General features: G+C 41.4%; 1 long non-coding RNA gene across 1 annotated transcript; it reads right to left on the bottom strand.

The window, feature by feature from the left end:
• LOC137182439 (uncharacterized) lies at positions 1–5,207 on the bottom strand. Its single transcript, XR_010928332.1, has 3 exons — positions 1,248–5,207; positions 828–939; positions 1–733 (listed from the first exon to the last, which is right to left on the bottom strand). It is a non-coding gene; the product is annotated as an uncharacterized lncRNA (long non-coding RNA).
• Positions 5,208–5,867: the final 660 nt, after the last annotated feature.

Below are 5,867 nucleotides of genomic sequence, written 5' to 3'. Positions count from 1 at the left end.
TTAACTGTTAAAGCAACTGTATGTGTTTATTTATTTCAGGTTGAAGCAGACAATGTGAGGTCTCTCTATAAGAGGACCCTAGAGCTGGATATTGAGTACAAAAAGCTTGATATTGAGTACAAAAAGCTTGATATTGAGTACAAAAGATACATGATAAAAAAAAGTGAAACTCAAGGTTGAAAAACTAGAGTACACGAAGAAGGTAATTCAGTAAAGTATAGTTCCTGTATACATTTCCAGGTATGGGAAGCAATCTGACTAAAATGTAGTCCTCCTTTTTTTTCTTTTTCAGGAACAGGAGAACAAAAGATAGCCTCATTAAATAAGAATGAATTAAGACTAAATTAAAAGAAAAAGAGGCCTGCTTGTCTATGTAAAGAATTGCTGTGTGATGGCCTCTCTCACAGCTCTGCCAGTAGAGTAGTCAAGGGTGATAGGATCTAATATATCAGGGGGTTGTAGGCTAACAGGGGGGGCCCTCTCCCTTCGTATGGTAGCTATGTTCTGTAGCACTACACAGGCCGAGATGATCCTACAAGCCCGGTCTGGGGCCACCCTGAGCCCACGTAAGCAGTTAAAGCGGGCCTTAAGCATGCCAAAAGTCATCTCAATCATGACCCTGGTCTTGGTAAGGGTGACACTGACTTTGTGGGCCTGCAGCAAGGTCAGGATAAGGGGTCATCAAAAAGGGCTGGCAGGTGTACCCCCTGTCACTCAGGAGCACTGAACATCCCTGAAGATAAATGGGAATATTGCCATGATCAGTATCACAAAATGCAGTCTAAAGAACATAACAAAATATAATATTCAATGTAAGGTTGCCATACCCTCCTCAAATCTGTGGCACAGTGCAGACTCCTTGAAGATCCGGGTGTCATGGACGGACCCAGGCCACTTTGCCTCCACACTGGTGACCATACACTGATGGTCACAAGTCATCTGCAAAAGCATTTGGGGTTGATCATACTTCCAATAACAGCATTAAGGTAGCATCCATTTGCATGTGAAATGACACCATGGTGGAGAGAAAGATACTCCAACTGTGACACCTGTGCTGTGTGAATGTGCTAAAAGGGAATAACATTTAATTATCCAAGCTGCTGCATTTCCTACAAACCCTTAGTGTCCATGCAAGCAATGTGGTAGTATGGCTAGTATGACTAGATAGATGGATAGATAGATAGATAGATAGATAGATAGATAGATAGATAATGATTTGCGATTTACATAATTCGTCTCATCCTCACCCAAACGTGCAGAGATCGGAATGTGTGTGCAGTCAAAGGCACCAATCACTCTGGGGACCCTATGAAAGGAGTAGGCTGCATTTAATATACAACAGTATATGTCATAGGTTAAATAATGTCAAATGTCAAATAGGTTAATGTCTAACTTACCTGCTATGTTATAAAAGCCGTCTTTTATGGACTGCGTGGGCACGTGGCCGGGGAACATGACAAATTCGTCCAGTAGCTCTGTTAGAGCTCGTGCCACCTTGCACTTGCAACATATGGTTGCAGCAGCTGACGCAGATATCTCATCCCCTCCGATGAGAATCTGTATCTCTCATATAAGAGATCATCAGGGAGAGCCAGCAGATCTTGCCAGTCCCTGAACACTCTTGCCCTTCTAAGCGATCCTCTCACAATCCGCGCACCAAGCTCTACAGGATCTCCTACAAATGGTGATGCCACTTTCCAGGAGAACTGATTGGTCAGTAGGCGGTGCTTTTATACCCGCTGATCTATTATCTCGAACATAACCTGCTCCGGAGCAGGTTAGCTGTTCAGCGTAAGTTGCCATGGTGATGTACCTCATTAAGAAGTAAACCACCATCGTAGGACTGAAAACCCAGACTTAAACCTGAAGTAACCTCACTAACTCCAAATTCTGCTTCATTGTGCAGGCCTCAGGCCTGAACACATCCACATATCAACAATGAGTCATAGTCATAGTGCCACCTACTGACAAAAGGAAATCAGCTTTATGTGACAAACATCATCGGATTTACATGAAATTTACATGATGCGGTCTACACAGTATACAGAAAAATGATTAGTTGGTGTTCTCTAGCGCCACATAATGGACACAGGAAGTGATAGTTATCTCCTACATGCAATGTCCAATATTCATGAAAATGTATATCCGTGTCAGTTGCCCACTGGTAAATGTATGGCTGCATTAATATTTCACTTATGTAGTATTGCCTACGTGCAACAGGAATCAAGGCATAAATGATGCATAGTTCATCAAATGTATACACAATTTCTTATAAGTCATATTCAGCACTACGTACTGCACACCAGAGATAATATTTTATTCAAACAGTTTCTGATAATCCTGAAAATTAAGAGCTGTGTAAAGAGATCTACAACATTGATACGACAGCTGCTGCTCCCTCCAACTTGCGCGAGGTGCGAGGGCCCGTTAATCGCTGTTTGCAGCTTTAATTATTATTAGTTGTCTTCTATCGCAGTTCAAATTGTCGTGAGCTGGAATGACCAAAAACCAGGAAACTTGGCCCAATAAATGGAAACAACATGCATGTGCTTCTCAAGGAATATGAGCCCAGTCGGCCAGATTGTGGTGCTACAATTGAGGCCCAAATGTTCAATTTTGGAAAGGCCACACCCCTCACATCGTAAATCCGACTGACTTGAAATTACACACACTAGTCACACTCAATTTGCTCCACAAATAAGTCTCTTGGACCATAAATGTCATTGATGATGGATTTTTTGCTCATTTGCATAATGCAAAAACAGTAATATAACATCTCCTTTTTGGATTTTTACTCAATCAATACCATTTTTGGTATACACTCTTGTGGGATGGAGATACATATTTCTGTTATAAATGAGCAAGATCAGTCAAAAAACATGGCTGCAGTCAACCAAAAATCTTCGCAGTGGGTGGGGCTTAGCAAATATGGGCCCATTAAGCATTTGTCCAGTCATCTTGGTAGGTAACTTCATGCCATGTTTGGGAATAGGGCTACCAAAGCATTTTGAGCCAGACCCATAGGGGGTGCCACAAATGCTACAAGCATGTATCTGAAAACCTGGTGGACAGCACTAAAAAGTGGACCCGTCCATCACATATTTGCTCATACCTAAAGATGCCTTTAAGTAATCCTGATTAAACTCACTGGAGACATCCCACGTTATCTTCTGAACATACACACTGAGTTCCATTCAAATCCGATGAAGGGCGATCAATGGTGAAACTTTGAGTGTGCAATTATTGAAATGCTGCAGGCTTTCTGATTATTAAAAAAGTGTGTGATTAGTCTCACTCCTTCCTTAAACAGTTAAACTAACTGAAGTGACTTTGCTCACCTTTGTGAAGCCTGAAACCCACTCGTTTTTGCTTGCGGCTTTAATTTTCGACAATTGGGCTGCTCCCTTCTGTTAAGCGCAAAAAGGTGTGGAACCATGAATTACCGCTTGCGGCTCTATTTTTAGAATTGAAAGTATCTACAAGCTCTTTGACTGAGAGAGGGCGGGTGTGGAAGAGAGGACCTGAATAAATATTTCACTGGTGTTATCAGTGATATGAGGTCCTATTTTAATGATCTAAAGTGCACGGTCGCAAGTGCATTTAGGGTGTATCCACATCCACTTTTGCTATTTTAATGGCGGAAAAATGGTCAATGCGCCAGGCACATGGTTCAAAGGGAGTTGTCCATAGTCTCCTAATTAATCATGGGTGTGTTTTCGGCGTAACATGCAATAAACCAATCACGGTGTCATCTCCCATTCCCTTTAAGAGCCAGGTGCGCTTGCACCTTGGTGGATTGCTATTATGATGGCGCATTTGCCAAGTAGAGAGAAGGACCGCTTCTCTGCAAAGGAAAAGGATCTGCTCGTGTGCAAAGTGAAAGTGCACAATCCATAACAAGCACACTGGCCCCCGCTGCTCCTGAACCCTCCCGTGGCCAACCCCAGACCACCAGTTTAAGATCCTGTTTATTTATTTGTTGTGAATGTATTTTATTATTATTATAACTACAGCTTTGGTTTCTTTAAAATCGTTTTGTTCAGTCATGGAGTAACAGGTCAAATCGGTGGGGTTTTAATTGTTCAAAGTATGAAAACCTGATCACTGTACTCTCAAAAATGAGAATATTTGTTAAATATTGTTCAAAAATTAAATCGTTAATTTTAATCATATAAAGAATCATTAACACAGGTATCAGGACTTGATCAGCTCTCCAAAGTGCTGATCCTGCTGCTGGCAGCAGCTAGAAGCTGTGCAGATTTATTTCCTTCTTTAGTTTAATCATTGTTTTCACCTCATTTATTTCCTCATGTGTTCCTTATGTCCTCATGTATTGATGTAGCAGGAAAGTTGATTTGTGTCTGATCCGTTGTTGGCCACCTGTTTTAATACCTTCATGTATTGCCACGATTTGGTCAAATAATTAGACAATTTTATCTGTCATTAATTCGATTAGTTAATTCTGATAAATTGTACGCCTAACCATTATGACGTGTATTTTTTAAAATATGCTGATATACACAATAATATTCTTTCACATTGTAATCCTTTTATTTGTAATATTTTGCATGTTTGTACGCTGCTGCGCGTCCTGTGTGTGTAACAGGCAGAGTGTATGTTGTGCATCCGCCTATGTATGCGCATTTCACTATCTGGATAATGCGCCCTTAAAATAACAGTGAAACATTGCGCCATTGACTTTAGACCAGGTTTTTGTTGTTCAATAGCGCAATCGCTGTCTGCTGCCTCAAGAAAGCAATGCGCCAACAATGGACCTGGACCTTACTTTTAGACCAACACGCCCACGGGCGCTCTGACTGGTGCAAGTTCATTTCCTATTTTAACAATGTGGGCGCTGGACAGAAAAAAACGACAACTGTGTCGGTCTTAAACTAACAAAGACACTTCCGCTGCGCTTGGCGCCGCTTCGCGCTGGGTGCAAGATAGGGCCCATACTGTTTTGTGATTACCTCTGCTTGAACATTTGTGTGCACAGAGATAGTGCTCTCAAAGAAAACACAAGGATGATCAGAGAGAGCGACATCAGTCACCACAACCTTCGAAATGTTCAGACCCTTAGAGATGATTAAATCCAGAGTGTGCCCCTTGTTGTGTTTGGACTCTGTCACATGCTGATTTAGTCCATACCTATCAAGAACACAATACAGTTCTTTAGTCTCTCTGTCCATAGGGCTGTCAACATGGATGTTAAAATCACCAACAATAACTACATAGTCAAAGTCAGTACAGATTATAGACAGCAGTTCAGTAAAGTCATCAAAAATTGTACAGTATTTAGGTGGCCTGTAGATATTTAGGAACATGGCTCGAGAGGAGGAATTCAACTGAAGATTCACATATTCAAAAGAAACAATCTGCTTCCATTGGAGTGAATCATTTAACAAAATGGCAACTCAGCTTCCTTTCTTATGCACTCTAGCTTCATTCATGAAATTTGAAGTTGGGATGGGCTGACTTGATAAGAACAGATGCATTGTTTTTCTTGGTCTACCCAAGTTTCAGTTAAAAACATGAAATCAGGACTGTGCTTGACAATAAAATCATTGCTTGAAAATGTTTTTCCTGCCAAAGACCTGGGGTCTCATTTATAACCGTGCGCACAGAACGGGGCCTGAAAGAGGCGTACCCACGCAAAAGTTGTGATCTATAAACACAAAGTTGACGGGACAATGTGCACACCTGTACGTAAACTTTGGCCCATGCGTACCAACATTTTGGAGACGGAAATCGACGACGCAGATGGTGAGGTGGTGAATTGAAGCCAGATTGTAGGCCATAATAATCCTCTCACATGTTTAATTTCACTTAATGTCAAAGATTAGGCCTAATTATAGATCCACGTTATC

Source organism: Thunnus thynnus, chromosome 5 (genome assembly GCF_963924715.1).
Source record: "Thunnus thynnus chromosome 5, fThuThy2.1, whole genome shotgun sequence".
Classification (NCBI taxonomy): Eukaryota; Metazoa; Chordata; class Actinopteri; order Scombriformes; family Scombridae; genus Thunnus; species Thunnus thynnus.
Note: the sequence above shows the minus strand (reverse complement) of the source record. Positions and strands in the feature narration are given on the sequence as shown.